This window comes from Parasteatoda tepidariorum, chromosome 5 (assembly GCF_043381705.1).
Source record: "Parasteatoda tepidariorum isolate YZ-2023 chromosome 5, CAS_Ptep_4.0, whole genome shotgun sequence".
Lineage (NCBI taxonomy): Eukaryota > Metazoa > Arthropoda > Arachnida > Araneae > Theridiidae > Parasteatoda > Parasteatoda tepidariorum.
This window is the reverse complement of record NC_092208.1, coordinates 71,654,410-71,676,907: the sequence shown is the minus strand read 5'-3', so window position 1 is coordinate 71,676,907 and position 22,498 is coordinate 71,654,410. Positions and strand designations below refer to the sequence as shown.

At 29.0% G+C, this 22,498-nt stretch overlaps 1 protein-coding gene across 2 annotated transcripts in view; it reads left to right on the top strand.

Moving 5' to 3' along the window:
* Nucleotides 1-22,498, top strand: part of LOC107449617 (protein kinase C, brain isozyme) — a 170,748-nt gene that overhangs the window by 3,715 nt on the left and 144,535 nt on the right. The window lies entirely within an intron of this gene.

The following is a 22,498-nucleotide window of genomic DNA, read 5'->3' as shown; positions in this document are numbered from 1 at the left end:
AAAGAAAACAGAAATGAGATGGTTTAGAGAATATTACATCTGTACTTATTACTTTAAAATTTTTAAAGCTAGCATTCTTCTAATAAGTTAGATATGTGCTTTTGATAGCATTTATTAAGCTCATTTATAATTGTCTCAAACTAATTTTGAATTCAAATATGTTAGAAGTAAGCTTAAAAGCACAAAAGCACTCAACGAAGCACAAAAAACTTGAATCATTGCGTGTCCTTAAAAATAAATATGCTATATAACCAAAAAAAAATTTTTTTATAAAAGTATTTTTATTAAAAGAATTTTTACAGGAAATTTAGCTAAATTTTCGAAATAAGATTTTGAGCTTTAAAATTTTAAATAATTGTCAAGATTTATTAATAAGAATAATAAATAAACATTTAATATTGATATTTCATAAAAACAAAATTTGACAGTTTATACACTTCAACTCAACTACCATATTTTAATGAAATAAAAATTTAAAAGTAAAAATATTATTTTGTCTTTATTAAAAATAAGGAAAGAAATCCCATGCCAAACTATTAGATATTATTTGCATCCAAATAAAGATACTCTTCAAAATGTATTGTTTCAAATTTTTAACAAACATTTTTTTATTTATTCAAGGTAAATTACGATATTTTGTTGTTGTATGTGGAAAAAAAATTCGAAGTATTTGGTTTTACCTCAGAGTAACTTTTAATTTTTTTAATTATAATTTTTCCTTAAATAGTTAGCAAAAGAAAAGAACCATTAATTGATATTTAAATAGGAATAAATTAAATAGCAGCTAAAGAAATTATAACTGTGATACAATTATGCGAGATCACGAGGAATTATTACTTACGAGAAATATGTCTATATATATAATAAAAATAAATGCAAAAATAAAAATAATGAAAATTGAAAGGAAAAAGTATAAGACATAAAATTCCAAGTGGCGATAGCGCCGATCTGCTAATGTCACATCTGGAAGAATATTTCTAGAAAATTTATAAGATGAAATAAAAAAAATTATTAACTCATGTGAGACCTGAAAGTATCAGCACAGCAGTAGAAAACCAAAATCTATTACATGAAATAACAAACTAAATAACAAAACATTACTGGAAATAGCAACCTAACCTAACTTTAAAAAAGAGAATATATTAAAAATAAATTAAAGTGAAAGCACTAACATACATGGTAGTACAGTTAGCATAGTACGTGGTAGTACAGGTAGTATAGGTAGTATGTATTATTACCATGCATACAGTGCTGGATCAGTTTCAACGACCGCCAATTGTTCTACTATTTTATTTTTACTTCAATTTTGATATTTGAAAATGGTATGCGGTATTACTATTTTGTCTTATCGCATCTTTAATTTTATTATGTAAGCATCTTGCAACTAAATCTATATAAAAATAAAAAATTTTATGAAACAAATGTAATTAGTTTAATATGTTTCTAGCTGGTTTTTTAATTAATTTAAATATTAAAATAATTATTTTCACGACTCTAAAAAATTGGAAATTCTTTAAAATTTTGTATATTCAAACATTCAGGATTCTGCTTTTCTTGTTATTTAAACATTTTTCAGAAGCTATTAATGGATATATATATGTATTACTTAAGTGATATTTTACTATATTAATCCAGATCATAAGTTTACATGAATTATTTTTTTGACTTAGTAATTTTAAAGAATTGTTTTCTTTCCAATTTTACGGTAATTTATTAGTACTATTTGGTACTAAATTTAACCACTTTTAATTTTTGGCCTTCTTAAATAGCATCGCTAGCTTTCGCTATGTTTAGAAAAAAAATCATTGATATATATTCAATAACTAATTTATTACGAAGTAAGCATAATCTGATAATATAATAAATGAGATAATAATATTACATATAGAATAAAAATATCTTTTGCAACTGTTTTAGTATTTATAATAAAAATTTTACTTTTTCCCTTTGAATTTTACCTAAAGATATATTTTGATAATTTTTTGACAGTTTGTATTGCTTTTAAAAATGTTACGGCTTTTATTTTTTAAAATAAGTTCTTAACATTCTCAGTTCATTATAAGTTCTTATTATAATAACTAATAATTAAACAATAATAATAACTAATAGTAACTTATGAAAGCAAAATAATAGTGTCCTATAAAACAAACTAATAATAATTGATAAAACAAAGTAATAATAACTAATAACAATAACTAATTGAAAAAAAAATTCCCTAGTTTTTTTTAGTAATTTTTTAGTTTATTTAACGATTAATATTTATTTAAAAAAAAATATTATTGAAGAATTGTGACAATGGCAGAAATGGGCTAGACTTTCAAATGCAAATATAACTACATTTTAATTCAATTATTAATTTTCAAATGAAATACAAATGCAGTATTATCGTATCATGGAAATCAAATTTTTTTTCATATGATATCTAGAAATTTATCTAAATATACATTTTGTGTTGTGTAAATCATAAGGTTAATGCTGTGTAGGTCATGAGATTAATGCTGTGTAAATCATGAGGTTAATGCTGTGTAAACAAGGTTATTCTGTTGAAAAATAAGAGTGTTAACCAATATACAATTATAAAAATCAATGTTTCATATATCCTTCTGCGATTATGTTTATTATGCAATTCTCATCAATTATCAATAGCATTTAAGCCGTTTTTCGAAACCAGCAAAAAGTAATACGAGTCATAACTACATAATTTAGAGACGGACCTAGTTACGTTATTTACTAAATTTATTTTGCAAAGTCCAGTTAACCAAAACATTTTTAGTTAATTTTATTCCGCTAACATTAATTACTGAAATCCTAATGCATTAATCCCTTACATTTTAGTAAATTCACATTTATATCCATTTCATAAGTGTGAAAAATTGCTAAACGTAGTACGATTTAATTCCTTTTCTTTATTAAAGTAAAAATTTAACTATACATAGAGAAAAAAAAATTCTGGTAAATTTACCGTACTGTGTGGTAATGACATTTCTGGTGAAAAAAAACCATAATTCTGGTTAATCAAACCAAAATGTATGGTGTTTAAACCATTCATTTGGTTTATATGCTAACGGTTTACCGGAAATTCTGGTTTTCAAAATTATAGCGCTTATATATATAGTCTTATATATAGTTTATATTCTTATATATAGTTTATAGTTCAGATTTTGGTAGTTTTGACCATACTTTTTTTCTCAGTGTATAATTATCATATATTCTCTTTGTTTGCTTTACAAACGCGTTAAAGATATGTTTATTACCTATTTAATTTTAAATTATTTTTTATTCAATTTTTCATTCAGCCTACTTATTTCAAATGTCAGTTTCTTTCAGCAAGTAAACTAATAATTTTTAAGTAAAATAATATTGTATTTCAATTTGTTGAAAGGAACTGTAATTAATATTAATGCTTATTAAAAGGAATAAGTTGAATCCTTTTATCTAATTACGGAAGAAAGAAAAGTAGGAACGTTTAGCCTGTATTTATCTTTAACGTCATGATTAAATTATTGTCCGTAATAATTCAGATAACAATAAAACTGGATGCGGGTTATGTCATAATGTAATTATACACTTTAACTAATGGAATAATATAATGCCAATAATTGATAGGAATTAATTATATCACGTGTTATCTATATAATTGTGAATATATTTTTTGTTGCCTAAAAGCATGTATTTTTAAGGCGATATCTTTAAATAAAAATATTTGTGAGTTACTCATTTAATATTGTACAAACAATTTTAATTCTTTGAAATAGTTTGTCAAAAAACGAATAATACCTTTTTTTCTTTTGCTGTGTCACGTTTTCTTAAGCGTTAAAGTTAAGAAGAATTGCCTTTTTTCGTTAATTAAAAAAGCATACCCTCTGATGGGTGTGTATTAATTTTTGTGTGATTATTTTGTGCATTAGATATTTTAATAATCATAGCGTGCTCTAGATAATTAAAAATTCATGTGGATATTTTAAAAAAAAAATTACCTCAACATTTTCACGCAAAATATTATTTTTATATATCTTAAAATTTTTTTAATGAAATACATTATTTATAAAAACTACATTAAATTATATTTATAATTGTTATTAATTCAGATTTTTAAAAACTAAAATATAAAATAGTTAAAAATGTTATAAAAACATATTAAAAGATTTTAGTTTAAAAAAAAAAGTAGCATCACATTCCAATCGATTCACATTTTTCAGAAGTATTTGAACCAAAAATTTTTATTTTCGTCACATAACCTAAAGTAATTTTATACGTGATGCGTTTTACCCGTTCTAAAAGATAATAAAAATTAATTAGATTTTTATTTAATATCTAGCTGTAAAATTATTTTCTAAGAATTTTCCATTAATTTATATTCCAATGTAAACAAAGCTGGTATTTGTACCAAATGTATAAGGCATATATAAACATTGGTTATAAGTTATACTTACTTAATTTCTGATTATGCTACCTTATTGCTTTCTAGACAAGTGAGTGTTTCGTGTAAATTTTTTTTATACTGAATCGAATGAGTTTAAATCTAAGTCTAAAGGATAACTAGCGCAGATAAAAAATGTAAAGAAGTCCAGCTGATACTTTGAACATTATCCTTTAAACTACTGAACCGTTAATCCTGTTGCCACGGTCTTGGTAATTCAATTTATCATGAAAAAAAATACTTTAGGAACAATGCCTTATTTTTCTAGACGTTAATATTTAAGTTTATTTCACCATTAACCCCCTTTCTACCACAAAAATTGACTTGAAAGGTCGTGCTACTATTTGTAACTTACTAAGAGGAGGGTACTCAACAGTCTTCTTCCTTGGTAAATTTTTCTTATTTGGATTTCCGGATTTCTTATTTGGATTTATATTTTTTTAAGCTCTTTTTATTTATAGAGAAAAATTTCGAATTCGTATTTCTTACTAAATAATGTTAAAATGGTGTTTAAATATCTCCTCAACTTGCTTATCTTTAGTTGTTGAATAACTAATAACCTGAAAAGTGTCTCAATTTTTATTAATTTATTGAAAAAATATAATAGAAAGGAAAAGATAAAAGAATGTAGAAAAGACTTTTTATAAAGTACAATCAGACCTCGATTATCTAGATTAATTGGGACTGATCTTACTTCGGATAATCGAAATATTCTTGTTATAGATGTATTATGGCTTTTTAATATTTTCTCAGTAATAAATTCTAAAAATAGAGTTTTTTTGTTAATATTAGTACTATATAATATTTAATAACCATATGGCCATTTAAAAAATATTTTTTTTCCTAATAGAAATAAACTTATTTTTAAATTCGATAACATTATTGCTTCTGACATTATCACTTCGTTCTCTTTTTGAATAAACCATTTGTGTAAAGTAGCTAATTCTGAGCTGATTTCATTAAATTTTTAAATTATTTATGGTGATTTGTATACCATTGCAATCGTATTAGTTATAATGAAAATACGGGTGAAACAACTTCCTCGTTTTTTTTAAACTAAATCAAAGTTATGAACTTTATCAATTAAGAAAAAGTTTGCCAATTACTCACACAAAATTATCAGTTATATACTGTTAAGTAGTACAAAGAGGCTTTTTTATTTTCATATTCTTCTATATAGTTGAAATACGACAACTTAATAATCTTATTGAAAAGAGAAGAAAATTAAAAGCGTGTGTGAAAAAACAGAATTATTGGTAATATTGACTTTGAATAACAGAGGTATTCGGATGTAGGAGGTTACTAAAATCGAAGTTTTTCTGTAATAATAATTTTTTCTACTAATTTTTTTAAATTTATGAATTTTATGCTTGTTTAATACAAAAAAATAATTTAGTCTTCATACGTTTTATCAGTTAGGGAACATTAAATGATGACACTTTTTCAAATTATAATAATAAAAAAATAATGTTCAATCTTTTTATGACCATTAATGTAACCGCAGTGTTTCCAAAGCTTATGACTTTTTGCATACCCTTTCTAATTTTTTCGTAACTCTGTGAACCACTAATAAAAAAATGAATGTATTTTTTACTATAAAAAAATTGCGCGAAAGTTAAAAATCACAACTGGCTGTTGACACCGCTAATTATTAACTGTTAACACTACGAAAAAAAAGCCAATAGAAAAATACGTAATCGTAAATTTTCATGGCTAGCTTTGTTTTTAAATAAAATGTTTTGGAATTTTCACTTGTTGCAAGATATTTCGCATAAGAACGCATAACCCCGTTAAACTGTTCCCGTACCCCTGGGGGTACGCGTACCACACCTTGGGAAATACAGATGTAAGGGTATGATTCGACTTTCATTAACAGAGGTAATCGGATGAAAGAGGTTCGTATAATCGAAGCTCTACTGTAATTCATTTTTTTCTATTAATTTTTTAAAGTTTATGAAATTTATACTTGTTTAATACAGAAAGTAATTTAGTCTTCTTACGTTTTATCAATTATGGAACATTAGATGATGACACGCTCTTCAAATAAGAATTATAAAAGAATGTTCAGTCTTTTTATGGTGACCATTAATGTAAGAGTAAGATCAAATACTGTTTTAACGATATATGGTCAACAAAAAAAAAACCTATCAAAACTGCGAAACAAAACAAACATGAGAATTGCAGGAGGAAGAAACTGTCAGCCATAATATACGATTTCGTTCTATTTTTAAGTTAATATTTCGATTATTTAATGTTACATAATATGCCCAAAATGTCTATGACTCAACGATTGACATAAATAGCATAAAGCGTCTCAGCGAATAGTTACAGAAACGTGCATGTATTCGTTTCTTAATCACGCTTTTCTCTATTATTTCTTTAAATAGAAACTTTCCATTTCTTTTTACAGTTTCGATACATTTTACTATTTTTATTCCATTTTTTTTTCGTATACCGTGTTGTACTGGTTAATAATATTACTGAAACTTTTAAAAAAATATTTTTTAAATACATATTTTCTTTAATGAAATTACAAATTAAATGTATTTTTTGCATTGTTTTATTTTAAATCCTTTCTTTTCACACTAGTTATTATAATAAAAGTTTGAGTGAGTGAGTGTGTCTAGGGTCTCTTATATGTCTAGATATATGAGAACTGTCTTTAAATCGTACTGTCTTCTATTACATCTTCAGAATTGGGGTCTCGAAATATGGATTGTGAGTTCAAGGGAAAATTGAATGGTGGGTAAAGGGAAAATAATAAAATCACATATTAAATGCATTTTTTTACATTGTTTTATTTAAAATCCTTCCTTTTCACACTAGTTATTATAATAAAAGTTTGAGTGAGTGAGACTGTTTAGGGTCTCTTATATGTCTAGATATATGAGAACTGTCTTAAATCTTACTGTCTTCTATTACATCTTCAGAATTGGGGGTAGAGATATAAAGAGTGTTTCATAATAAACACCGTTCACATACATTGTTAAAATCCTTCTCAAAAGTGAAATAAAAAATATACACTTTAGGGGCCGTCAAGTAATATTTTGGAGAGTAAAAAACAAAAACGTTATTGAAATCTTACGAATTACAAATTAGGAAGAAATGACTGAAAATATCAGAAGAAACAATGGCGGTTTAGCGAAACACTTCATGTTTCCTCAAGTAATAAAACTGGTTTTAATGCTTTACAACCTGCTTCCTTCATTAGTGACTAGAAAAATTTCGAGTCCATTTTTATTTTTTCATCGTAATAATGTTAATTTACGACCTCAAATTTGTAATTTTTTTTAAAATTTCATTTTTAACAATTATTTTAAATATATATATTAACTTCAGATATTACGGGTCACCTTTTAAACATATATTACTATTTTTTTATGAAATGTGTTGAACGACAAAAACAACTTAAATATATACCTGAAGCAAAAATTAATTTTAAAAAAATCGTCCGTCTTATTTAAGCAATCTTAGAAAAACAAATGTGTAAGTAAAAGTTTTAAGTACAAGTGCATTATAATAAATTCGTTTCAAAAATATACAGATATTAGTTTTCTAGTTTCGTTTTTTTTCGGTATTTTTAGTTTTGTTTTTCGCCTTTATTTATTCATTTTTCGTTGGCAACTTAACGTATTATTTTTCAAATCACTTTCGTTTCTTTTAATTGACGCCTGGCAAGTCTATGAGCCTATTTTTCAGTGCTTGAAACATTTTAACTTTTATTTTATATTTATTTCTGAAGTGAATGAAGTTTTTAATTCTCTACTATCTTACCGCTTCTGATTCCTGGGATTATTTATTCAACAAAGGCATTAATTAAAAATAAAGCGTGCTGATTACAAAGAAAAAAAAATTCATTGTGTAATTTATTTGACAGTAATTTGAAATAGTTCCATCCTATCAATTTCTATTTGCATACAAGCATAGACTGTTTGTTTCTGCAATTTCAATTTTCGGATTATAATTTCGAGGAAGATGCGACCCTGCGAATTTCGATTAGGATCCAATAGCATTGCACCTTTCAACTATATCTATTAAAGGATCCTCTTATACGATCTTTGTGGGGATTAAGTAACCGGTGATGTAATGGACGTAAACTTAGCGGGCATAGATGGTGATATCACCGTCTGCTGTGATATAGAAAAGGTTTAAACCCTAGAAGCGTATTGAGATTCACTTTTGACATTAAAGGGAATGGGGTTGTTGACTTTAGAGTGAGAATGTGAGGTGACAGAATAGTTGAATAAAGTGGATGACATGTATTATTGATATTAAGCTATCTTAAAACACTTTCTTAAATTTCCTTTCCATTGTTGTTAAATGCGTCAAAAGAATACAAATTAATTAGCTTAAGCCGCATTAAAGTCTAAACCTGTAGTGATCATTCATTCGTGTTACTACAGATTTTATAAGATATCATAAATCGAGAAAACTTTGTCACTAGGGCCACATTTATCAGGTAGGTAAATAAGATTGTTTCTTGACAAGTTTATAAACCATAAGAAAAGGATAATAATTATCGTCATTTTGAGAATGGTAATTGTTTTTTTATTTTTTTTTTGAATATCATTTTGAAGAACAGGGTTCGATTCTCAGTGAAGTCCACCCCGCTTCAAATCGACGGGTACCAGCTTATCTGGGAAGTAATAGTGGCCTGTGCTGACCACAATTATTCCGTTGGTCGCAAAATTGTGTGTCTTTTTTAAAATGTCATTTTGAAGAACAGGGTTCGATTCCCAGTGAAGCAAACCCAGCTTCAGATCGATGGGTACCAGCTTAACTGGGGAGTATAGGTGGCCTGTGCTGACCACAATTATGCCGTTGGACTCAAAATTGTGAAGCTTTAACCTTCATGACCTCCCTGTCGCCCTGTCCCACGATAGGCTGTTGCGGGAATGTTTTGCTTAGTCGTTTTCTTTATAGCTCGTTTCAAAAGTTTGTCAGGTCTGAACCTGGCAAAATTGTCTATGTTAACGATAATACCGCCTAATATTAGAAAGATTTTACAAATTTACGTTAGATTCCGTAAACTCCCTTTCGTTAGATTTGAAGCAACTACGCAGGCTTGAGTTTTTTTTAGATATTACGTATCTTTACATTGGTAAAGTTTTACTAAATTACTTACAAGCACGCTGTTTATAGCTGTTGAATGTTTTTTTTTCACTAAGATTACCTTCGAATTTACAATATGTACGTGTTATAGATAGATCAAGAAGAACGTCAACAGGAAATGAAGGCAGAGGATTCGTTATTACGAAATGTTAAAATCGATCATGTGATTTTTCAATAGTTGTTCAATTTAATCAAAAAATAAATTTTTTAGGTTTTAGTTTAAAATGATGGTTGCCTAATTCCACTAGGTCTACAGGAGATTAAAATTTTTTTCGTTATTTAAAATTATAGAATATGTTTTTTTTTAAAATTATGCAATTTTGTTGGAAGAAGTTAAAATTCTTCCAAGAAATATCCACGTCCATTGTAAATGTTTGTTTAAATTTTGTGGTTTAAGTTAATATGATATTCCACTATTTCAGCATTTTTTACTTAAAGGGGTTTACAAAATCATTTATTTTTATTCACTTAAATTTGTTCTTTTTTTTCTGCGCATTTCATCACTATTGCATGCTCAATCGCTTCAATTCTTCCTTACAGGAATGTACGAAATTTAATGTTAGAGTGAGCATCACCCTTCTGTAAAAAAAAATGTTAATGTCCATTAATGAAAGTTTATTTCTGTTATTTATACATGTTACACAATCTCGTAAAACGAGAGAAGTTCGCCACTGGGTACAAAATTGCCATGCTTTGAAAAAGATGGCATCTTGGAAGTTTTCAAACCTCAATGAGACAAAACAGTCGTTTTTAAATTAAAAATGCCATTGTTTTCTTTATTGTTTGGTTCCGGATTTTGTTAATATCTTAATCTGGCAGAGTACGTATATTTTTAATTTTGAATGTTACACATTTTTTTTTTAAAATTTAGGAAACAACATGCTAATTTATAACCTTGAAGACATTCATTGAGATCTCCTGGGTTCAATCCTCAGATCAGGCAAGGTTGACTTAACCTTTCATCCCTTCGTCGACAAAATGTGTACCAAGCATGCTTGGGGACTAAACGCTGGGTTATCTGCTTCCGGCTGACCACCAATCTGCTCCTGCACCCCAGAGCCCAAGGTCTAAAAAACTGAGATGGGCACAGTAACAGGTTTCCCTGCTTTGGTAGCCCGACGAACAGCGCGCGAAGTCGAGCACTTTACGGTGGAACAGTGTAAAGAGGACCGATACCTCGCACCCTTTTTCCCTAAGCAGGCTGATCAAAGTGGTCATCCTCCAGCTTACTGACCGCAGCCAGTGATGCTTGACTTTCTACTGGGAACAGTGTCTTAACGATCAGTCCACTGCGGGACAACACGTTTTTGGAAAAAGATAGATTCTTGGCAGCATGACAGTATTTTATTCCTAACATAATGATGGTAAAGAAGGTTTTATTCTAGCGTGAAGTATCAGCAAATAAAATTTTATTCTAGAATCTAATACCCGAAAATGATGTTTTATTGCAGATAAAAAAACTTGTAAATAACGTTTTATTTCTGAGAGCAATGCCAGAAACGCGTTTATAATAAAATAAAAAAAGTATAAATATGTTTTGAACTTAATTTTACACCTGGACTGAATGAATATAATTTATTTATAATTAACAGACCGGTTTATTGATTGAAAGACTGATAACTATTTGACTTACAATTTGTCTGGACGAGTTTTGTTTATTGACTCATAAGTGATACGTTAATAACAATATATAAAAGAAAAAACAACGATTTCTTTCGAAATATTTTATTAAATAAAACATTTCGCAAACATTTTAATGGATTCAATAATGGAATACCATTTTCAATCTCTTTCTCTAAGTTAAAATAATTTTCTCTTTCGCAATTTGCTAAAGCAAGTTCTTTTTCTGTTATGTTATTTATTCAATTAAAATCGTTTGCATTTTTGTAATTTCACGCGTCTGAATCTGATAAATTCACTTCAGTGAGAACTAACCTGAAGCTAAATAGAAAATAGTTCTTATGTGCTAAATGTTACGAAATTAACTCCATACTTGTTTATGTCTCCAAAAGGAAGCTCGTAATAATTAATGCTGATGATTAACTGTCAGCTAGAATGTGCGTCCTCCATTAGCGAAAGCCATCGACTAATTACACGTTGGCGATTTGAATTTGGTAGATTCTTGGAAGACGCCTAATCTAAAAATAAACGTACTGTTCCGCTGTCCTATAAATCGTATTTTAAGAGCTGTTATAAGGAAAAATAAAACAGGGAAGCAGAAAATCACCCTCACGTTAAGTTAATTGCTACAGTAATAAGAATGAGCGATGTGCTTATTACGTCACGTCGCACCTCAACAGGTTTCCGTTGACGTCACAAACCAAGTCAAAAGTTATCATTCAAATTATAGCCACGATGAGTAGATTATAAAGCAGCATTCTACTATGTTTGTTTCCTATGAGAAGCTTCTGTTTTATTCTTCTTTTTTAATTTTATTTATGTTCTTATTTTTCTTTTTTTTTACCCTTCAGTTGTGACGGATTTCGACTAAACGGTTTTCTATTGTGTTAGCAGATTGCAAAGATATTATGAGAATGCGGTATTATTGAGTTATCATTGATGGCGTTAAAAGCACATTTTGGTCGTTTAATGAAATTCTGATTTTAAATTTAAATAACCAAAATTTTCGGAACTAATTTTGTTTACAAAACTATTATTTTGATCTATTAAACTCTAAGTGCTGGGTATTATTGGAATTTGAATATTGAAATATATCGTCAGAATACATAGATATTTTTCGAGTTATCAGATTTCCTTTTTTTTTAATAAACTAACAAATTTTCATTATGATTACAATGGATAATATTTTCGTTTCCTTATTGATAGAAAATAATAATTTTATAAAAAATACCTATGAGTTAAATATTACAATGAGAGTTTGACTCAATACTCACGTTAGTGTTCTTTTCGATAATTATTGCAATATTTTTTAATTTGAAAGTTATCGAGATATTTGTCGAAAGTTTATACATTCGATAGTTGCCGAGAGTTTTCTCGGAATTATCGGGTTTAATTATCATCATTGATGATAATAATCACGATTTTTTCGATAATTAACTTTAAAACATCGCAGGTTTTAGGTATTCTTATTGTGATAATCAGAAAGTGCCTACATTTCATTACGTAGCTCATTTTTTTCGCAGTCATTTTGAAATTGAAAAAATAAAGAAAAGAATTCGTTATTTGAGAGTTTCGTTATTTAATTTGTTATTTGATTATTTCTAAGAATAATTAAACACACATAATTTTTCAATTCTACTTGATTGTTTTACATACAGTTTTTTAGTTATTTTTGGTTGATTCTTTTTAAATAGGTAGGATGAAAAGTGTTGTAAAATTGTTGTATACGATGAAATTGCCTTTTATCACAATCTTATCTGCCTTCGAAAATTAGACAATATAAAATTTATATATACATTATACGATATAACAAAAAGATATATTTAAAAGGAATGGAATAAAAAATGATGTAACTAATCAGCAGCCAACAACAATAATACAAAACAGAAATTGAACGAAAAAAGTGTCGAATTTTGTTATAGGAACGTGGCGAACACCAAAAGCTGTAGGCCATGTTGCTATAGCTGTTCCCTACTCCAGCAATAATAACATGAGAACTCAAAGAGATTTTAAATATGAAACTAAAAACTTTTTTAATCCGTATTTTCTGATTTAAAGGAATTCGTAACAGCAAAAACAACTTTACGTTGGAAATGGAAAATTTCAAAGCTAACGTTTTTTGGCAAATATATCAATACAATAGTGTGAGGAGCACTAAAAAAATTGAAGCAAAAGAGAACACATTAACACATTGCTGACCGGAAACTTTTCTGTGGAACGAATGTGGAAGTAAAACAATATAAATAAACTTTAAAATTTTTTATTTATTACTCAACTCTTAATATTTCTTTTTCGTATGTTTAAAAGTATAACAATTACCTACGTGTAATGGTACGCAACAAGTTTTGCAAATATATCGGGTTTCGTAAAGTTATAATAAATTGGGTAGAGAATTAAATAGTAAAACTTGAAAAGTAAGGAAAATTATGCCCACTTTTTAAAATAGTCACCAAGAGATTACTGCTAATATGATTGCTATGACTCGTAACCGGTCACCAATGCTTGGCCACATAAACATGAGTTAACTCGTAACCGGTCAACAATGTGTTAACTGATTTGAGTTTCATCACTGCAGTTAAATGTGTTTTTATTTACAAACCAAGATTCACATCCTAATTTGCACAATGCAGAGACCATAGCTAGAGAGCAAAGTTATCGAAAATTTAAAAAAAAATTAAAAACTTCTGACAAATTATTGCAACACATAACTGCAAGAACTAATTAAGCGAATTGAAAAATTTTGCACACAGTTAAAAAAATTCGTTTATCCAAAGATACTTTCACGCAGAAAATAAATTTTTGGAAGTATTTATTATTTTTTATTATTTTATTAAATATTAGTTAAAAAAATTTCGGTTTTTGTAAGGTATAAAAATTTTTACAATTTTTTAAAGTATGTAATTTTACATGGCAAAATTCAATTGATCGAAATCGGTTGAACAGTTACTGAGAAATCGAATTTTAAATGTCTGACTTTTTGATCCGATCATTAGTTCAAACGTTATTCAGGGTGGTCCGCTTTTTTCTTTGGATCACTGTGAGTCTGCGAAAATTAAGCTCCACTTTATCAATAAGAGGATAACACATAAGTAGAGATGATGGAAAAGAAAACTGATTTTATAATAAAAACCATTACATCAAAAATTTTCGAAATAAATTTAAAAATTCATGACTATAACTACAAAAATGTTTATTGCATATCTGCAAAAATCACACTTTTTATATATCAGATACAACGAACATCCAAAAATTAAGTCAGTTGGTTTGTGATTTGAAACCAACACATTTTAAATGGAGAAGAAAATTAAGACAAATAACAAATGAAGCTCTCATAGGGTATGTTGAAGCCATTAAATCCTCTACGAAACTTAAGAGTTAAATATCAGCAAACATTTAATGAACCTTTATTAGTAGTAACTGAGTTAATATGAAATGTTTTCGTCTACTGTTATCTCCGAGTTCCTTTTCTACTCTTTCCGTTGAAAAAGTTAAAATGTCAATAACGACAGATCCGATAAAAATCTTTATCTGTAACTTCAATTTTTTTTATTTATTTATTTTAAGGTAAGGATTTTTCTGATAAGATAAAAAGATTTTCGGTTAAAAAAAAATTATAAACTTCCAGTGTTATTTATGTTAGAGTTAAAATCTCACTTTCGACGTATGTTTCGGTCTAGTACTTTACTGATAAGAAGTAACATTTCCAAGATAAGCTAGATCACGTTTATTGTCACTTGTTTCTAAAATTTTACGCGTAAAATAAGACGTTTGGTTTTGAAACCCGCCCTTTTTCTTTTCTTATTCACAAATTTTACTAGAGTACCAAAACATCTTCATCTTGGAATTTGAATTCGAAAGAAAATTTATAGAAAAGGGTCAAGATTATTTAAAAAAATATATTTTCTCTCCTTTTCGGTTTTTTATGTATTTTTTTAAAAATTATTTTAAGCTGATTTTGTTTGGAAATAGTTTTGGCTCGTTAATTTTTAAGGGAGAGGAGAGTTTCTTNGTAGCCGCAATCTGAAAAATATGGTTCCCATTGTTTGATCAGGAGAGCGACCCGAAGTTTGGACCCTTTATTGTTAATTTTACTTTTTGCGTTATTTCGCAATCTCTTGAGAACTATTTAAGCGAATTCAAAACTTTTTGCACACAGTTAAAAAATTTGTTTATCCAAGGATACTTCCATGCAAAAAATAAATTCTAGTAAGTACTTATTATTTTTTATCATGTTATTTAATATTGGTTGAAAAATTTTTGATTTTTGTAACATTTTTATAATTTTTTGAAGTATGTAATTTTACATGGCAAAATTCAATTGAGCGAAATTGCTTGAATAGTTACTGAGAAATTGAATTTTAAATGTCTGATTTTTTGATCCGATCATTAGTTCAAACGTTATTCTGGATGGTCCACTTTTTTTGAGCACTGTGCGTCTGCGAAAATTAAGCTCCACTTTACACACGTAAGTAGAGATGATGAAAAAAAAACTGTTTTTGTGTTAGAAACCGTAGCATCAAAAATTTTCAAAATAAATTTAAAATTTCCAGACTATAACTACAAAATTGTTTATTCCAGCATGTCTGCAAAAATCACACTTTTTATATCTTAGAACATCCAAAAATTGAGTTAGTTGGTAGAGAATGTGTGTGATTTGAAACAAACAAACTTTAAATAGAAAAAAAATTGAGACAAGCAACAAACAAAGCTCTCATAGGGTATGTTGAAACCATTAAATCCTCTACGGAACTTAAGAGTTAAATATCAGCAAGCATTTAATGAACCTTTATTAGTAGTAACTGAGGTAATATGAAATGTTTTCGTCTACTGTTATCTCAGAGTTCCTTTTCTACTCTTTCCGTTGAAAAAGTTAAAATGTCAATAACAACAGATCCGATAAAAATCTTTATCTGTAACTTCAATTTTTTTTATTTATTTATTTTAAGGTAAGGATTTTTCTGAAAAGATAAAAAGATTTTCGGTTAAAAAAAAATTATAAACTTCCAGTGTTATTTATGTTAGAGTTAAAATCTCACTTTCGACGTATGTTTCGGTCTAGTACTTTACTGATAAGAAGTAACATTTCCAAGATAAGCTAGATCACGTTTATCGTCACTTGTTTCCAAAATTTTGCGCGTAAAATAAGACGTTTGGTTTTGAAACCCGCCCTTTTTCTTTTCTTATTCACAAATTTTACTAGAGTACCAAAACATCTTCATCTTGGAATTTGAATTCGAAAGAAAATTTATAGAAAAGGGTCAAGATTATTTAAAAAAATATATTTTCTCTCCTTTTTGGTTTTTTATGTATTTTTTTAAAAATTATTTTAAGCTGATTTTGTTTGGAAATAGTTTTGGTTCGTTAATTTTTAAGGGAGAGGAGAGTTTCCTTTTTTTTGTCAATTTTATTTTCTACTTGTATTTGAAATATACAATTTTGAATTATAAGGCAAATTTAGGGAACCAAATATAGTTTAAGGTAATTAAAGTGTAGCACATGGGATGGCTTGGTCATATTTGTTGATGTGACAACGACCTGAAAATTTCAATTTTCAGTTAGTAGCCAGTGGTCGGTGGACTCTAATGACTAGTAGCCCCTTTTTCCTCTAACCCGATGTCACTTTCAATGGTCGGTGCCAATGGTCACCGATATCGATAAGTCCTTTTCATTTAATGGCCACTTTTTGCAAACTTTTTTAGCTTGGATCAAATTAAACTTTTTTTTATAAACTTCATATTAGAAGTAATCTACGGCCATAAAAAGTTAATTCAAGAATAAAAGTAATATAAGTATATGAAAAAACTTTGTTAAACATGCTGACTTTAAAGAGCTTATATTTAAAAAATATTTGGGAAGGCAAAATACATTTAATGTATACATTACAACTTGTATCAAACAAACAAATATGTGAGTTGTTAAGAAACTATGTCTTCCACATGAATCTTTCCATCACACATTGAAGAATTCTGGAGGAACAAACTTTTGAATTAGAGACATTGGACATTTTAATAAAAATTTTAATAAAAATATGCACTAGTTTCTTAATGCAGCATAAAATATTAGTTCTAAAATGCACTCGATCTTTAAAAATTTCTCTTCTATTTGTACGCTTTTACGCATCCTCTAGACTCCAAATGTCCTTCTAGAAGTCTTCAATGCCTATCAAGGGAGGTTGCGCCTACATCTGGCACCTATGGCCTAGTGCTATGCTGATCGAAAAAAAAAATTAAAATAAAATTTCATGCAACTTACAGCCATGTACGTGATACATAGCAGTAGAATGCTTTTTGCTAGTAGAATGCTTTTCTCTGGGCATACCAGTTCTTAACATGTTAATCAAACTCAGATCTAAAAATAAGTGTAATATATCAGAATCCTGGGAAGATTTCCGTATCGGAACCCGTGCTGAAAAGTCGCCACATTTTGATGACAACCGAGCAGTGGTACACAGAAAAAAAAAATCTTATTAATGGAACCAACTTTGAACTGTTTAACCCTTAGCCATTTGAAGTGTTTTACCCGAACAATTAACTACATTTTTAAAAAAAAAATTTGCAAAGGCAAAAACTCTTTGGTGCCTTGGCGATGATAGTTGGCGCGAATAGGTACCGATATCAAAATATCCCTAAATTTGCTTTATGTGAAAAAGAATCGTCATAAAACTTAGGAAAAAAAAACAAACGGTTTCATTCATTGACGAAAAGTTGAAAGCATTAAAGTTAAGTAAAGTTAATAATATCTGATTTGTTATAAGTATTAAATCAACAATAGAAGTATTGTTCAGCCGTGTATTCTGTTATTTATTATTTTCATATTTCTAGTGAAAATGAGTTTCTTTGAGTCTTTATGTTACCGAAATTCTCTTGAAACAAACAATAAGCGCTTTTTTCCTCAATCAACTGGTATTCATTCTGTTATGCCTTAAGTACTTTTTAAAAGAAAAATATGAATATTTATTGTTTGCGGCGTTAATGATATATGGTTTCCGGAACTAATTTGTAATAGCAGTTTTCTGAAAACTCCAGCTACTGCTTTCTTAACACTTGCATATGAAAAATAAATAACTGTTTTGGAAGATTTAATTTTTTTTTCTCACGATATTGTCGTTTCGCAATTAATGATAGTGTTCGTATTCTCATTTGGGAGTCTAGGTTATATTTGTTAAAAAAAAGTTTCGACTGAAAAAATATTGAAAGTATTTTGCACCATGTGTGGTACTGTCCTCATGAAATTCTGCCCATACCATATTCTGATCCCAATGTAAGATATTCTTTAGAGAACCGTGGTGGCTCAGGGGAGAGAGCGTTCGCATTCCAATTTGGTGACCCGGATTCAAATCCCAGCGATGGTTGGTCGAAACGAATTCCGTTTTCAGTTTGCACCAACCACAGTGCTGACGTGAAATATCCTCAGTGGTAGACGGATCATGGGTTAGAGTCCCCTTGCCGTCAGGCTAAACGTGGAAGGTTTTCGTGGTTTTCCTCTCCATGTAACGCGAATGTGGGTTAGTTCCATCATAAAGTCCTCTACACAAGGTAAAATTTCTCCCAATAGTTGATCCCGGAGTTCCCTTGTCTTCTGAATTGTATTCAAAATTGCAAGGCTACGGAATCGATCATTAGTAGCCGTAAGCCCAAAAATTGGGCCGACTGTTCAACGACGGTTATAAAATAAAATAAAACATTCTATATAGTAAGAAGCGCCCATGTGGCATGTGAATGGTGTATTCTTCATCGTCAGTGAGAAACTATAGTTCATCCATTGTAAGAAGACGATTCACCTTCTCAGAGTTGTGGTGTAAAATTATTTTTAACACGTTTCAAATTAACCTCTACTTAAATTAGTAACGGTGTAAAGTTTTTCTCCTTTTTCTTTCCTTATAATGCAAATGCGTATGTTTTTCACTTAAAAAAATTGAATATGAAGGCGAGTTACCTTGTCTTCTAGGTCAAGTTCAAAATTACAAGGCTAAAAAGTTGCACAATGACAACTACAAGCCTGATATAGATGAGTTGTGCAACACTGATAAGATGATTGAGTAATAAATAATATGAAGCAGTATAATAAAGATGTTTTATTATTTTCATACAAAAAAATATACAATTTACGAAGCAAATATGAGCTTATTATAAATATATATTTTTTAAAAACATCAAATCATCAAATAAATTTTGAATTTATGAAATAATTACGCATGTGAGTTATATTAGCTACTTCTATTTCATTATTATTTTGTATAGTGTTCAACATTTTGACCTATTTACACTTATAATTTAGTATAAAGGAGCAATATTAGTTATTTATAAGAAGGAAATACACTGAAGAGCCAAAAAAATTGGTATACCTGCCTAATATCGTGTAGAGTACCCGCTGGCACGCAGAAGTGCCGCAACACGAGATAATTGACACCATGAATCCTGCAGGGCTGTCCATAAGTGGGAGTAAGAGGGGGCGGGGATATCTTCTGAACATNTTCAACATTTTGACCTATTTACACTTATAATTTAGTATAAAGGAGCAGTATTAGTTATTTATAAGAAGGAAATATTTATTAATGTGTTTTGGAATTTTTATCCGTAAAGCCAATGCTTTATTTGAAAATTTAAAATAAATAAAAAAAAAATCTTTAAACAATGTTTGTGCTTATAATTAAAGAATAAAACATGGCCACAAATTATCTAAGTTTCTCACTCAACTGCATTTGGAGAAAAATATTTTGTTAAAATCATCGAACTATATGGTAAAGACATTTTTGGTAAAAAATTCTGGTAATAATGTAAAAATATAAGGTATTTAAACACATTCATCTTCTTACGGTTTATATGGTAAAGGTTAACCATAAATTCCAGTTTTATAAATTATAGTTCTTATTACCACACGTTTAGTGAAAATACAAAACTAAAAAGTAAAGTTATCCGAATAAACGGTTTTTATGTCATGTATCATGATGAAATTACCAAATTTTACCACATTTATTAACACAGATTATGAAACCATATTCTATTATTAATTTTGCCAAAATCATTACAAAACCGCTTGGGTAAAAATTACCGTGCTTTTTGGTGTTTCCGTAGAGCCAGAAACACCATAGTAAAATGTACCATATTCACAGTAAATTGTACCATTAGTTTCAACCATACTTATTTTCCCAGAGCGCAAAATTTCCGACCAATGCATTAAATTAAGAACTTCATTCAATTGTCCAATTTTATAACCTACGGTGATCAATTTTTTCTGCCGCTGCTAACAAATATCGACCATATGATTAGGTGCTGAATTTCAATTATGTCTACCGACAGGAAAAAAAAATAGAGATCAATAAACTGGAGCAATATTTCTCTTAATTTCAGGATATCTGTTCTACTTCTTTTTTATTAATAATCAATTGCTTAATTAAAGCATCTCTTACTGGATTTTTAGGATAAAAAGTTTATTGACAGCAAAAATTATACGATAGCCTATAAATTATGTTTTTTTTAATTCTGGCACTGTATTGAACGGAAATCTAATAATCACCTATTAACTTTCCTTTTTTTTTATTGCATGGTGATAGCTTGTTAATTTTCTTTTCCCTATTATTAATGAAGATGAGGGCGCGTTATTTTATTTGATACTGCTGTTAGCTTCGGAATTCTATGCATAGAATGATAGAAAAATTGTATTTGCAAGGGAAATAAATTATTCGACAAGTTCCATATATTGCGTTTTGATTTCAGATGCGTTTTTTCCCCCCCTCTGTTTAACTAAAGTGTTTTTTAATTTGGCACACAGCCGTTGGGCAATACGTGCTTTCCTATCAGATACAATTGAAAACTTAAAAAAAAATGGCGTTTTCTCTCATAAATTTAGGTTATCTCATAATTCAATTTACGTGGTTACACGTGTAGTTCTTCACAACTTTGAAGGCTATTTAAAAAAAAAAAAATGATTCACTTTAAAGATATATATTTTATTTTGCGCTTTTATTTTATAACTGGCGCTGAATAGCCCCTCCAATCCTGAGTTAATGACTATCAATGTTCAATTCGTTAGCCTTGCAATTTTGAACCCAACCCATTGAACTCAACCCTTTTGCAAGAAAGTTGGCATCATAATATGAAAAGGTAAAAGAAAAATTTAGGGCACTTATAAGTTAAAGCCAAACTTAATTTTTTTTTTTAAAAATAGTAGTGGAATAATGTAGTGGAACTTCTTATTATGTGTATATATTGGCTGTAATATTAGCAGGGGTGGGAGCCGTGGAGGCTCGGGGGGTAGAGTGCTCGCCTCCCAATGAGGTGAACCGGGTTCCAATATCGGCGAAGGCTTACCGCCAGGCTAACGGTGGGAGGTCTTTGTGGTTTTCCTTTCCATGTTACGCGAATACGGGTTAGTTCCATCAAGAAGTCCTCCGCGAAGGCACATTTCTCCCAATACTTGATCAAGGAGTTCCCTTGTCTTCTGCATTGGGTTCAAAATTACAGGGCTACGGAGCGATAAACTGAAAATTCAGTCGATTGTTCAATGACGGTTGTAAAATTATAAAATATGAAAATAAGCACGTGTGAGTCCCTGCTTATGTTATCTCTCTTGTAATTAAACTTTTGTGTAATATTTCATTGAACTACTTAAACTACAGTAAGAAGCGTATTAATTGAATCATGGTAATTCTAGGATTAGGTAACTCTTGGATCGAATCAAGGAAATTCTTAGATTCAAGGTAAATGTTTGGATTTTCCAACTTGAGGAATTGAAAATGTTTGAGGGTGTTTTTATATGAAGGTGAGTTCTCTCAGAAAGTTCGGTTCAACATTGAACCATTGCATCAGTTCCTTGAAATAGTGGAAATATACTACAGCCATTGTAAGGCGTTAAATTGAACTGTGTTCCCCGCTGAAGTTGAGGTACATAATGGTGTAATCAATTTTAAGAGGTGTGATAATATAGTTCAATTTAGCATTATATTAGAGTTTAGAACCTTCTGCCAGTAAAAAATTTCAATCCTAAAATTTGGTTAAGAAAAGCCAAGGGAATTGTGATTATCACATGCATATCCCGTTTGAGCGATTTGCTATATTTTTACTTTTTTCAAAATAAAAATTAGTTGAATAAATTTCACGTTGTTTAAGAGATAATAACTATTAAAATTTTAGTGGGAAAATATATTAAAATTTTTTATTGTCAAAAATGAGTGAGACAATTGATATTCCACTGCGTTTGAACGGGTTAAGGAATTATGAAAAACTACAATCAGTACGAGAAGATATTGACAGAGAGAATGATGCAAGAATTAAACAAGAACTTTCCTTTCATTCACAGATGGAAAAAAATCGAAGATATTCTATGGTTAGTTCCAGGACCCTATGA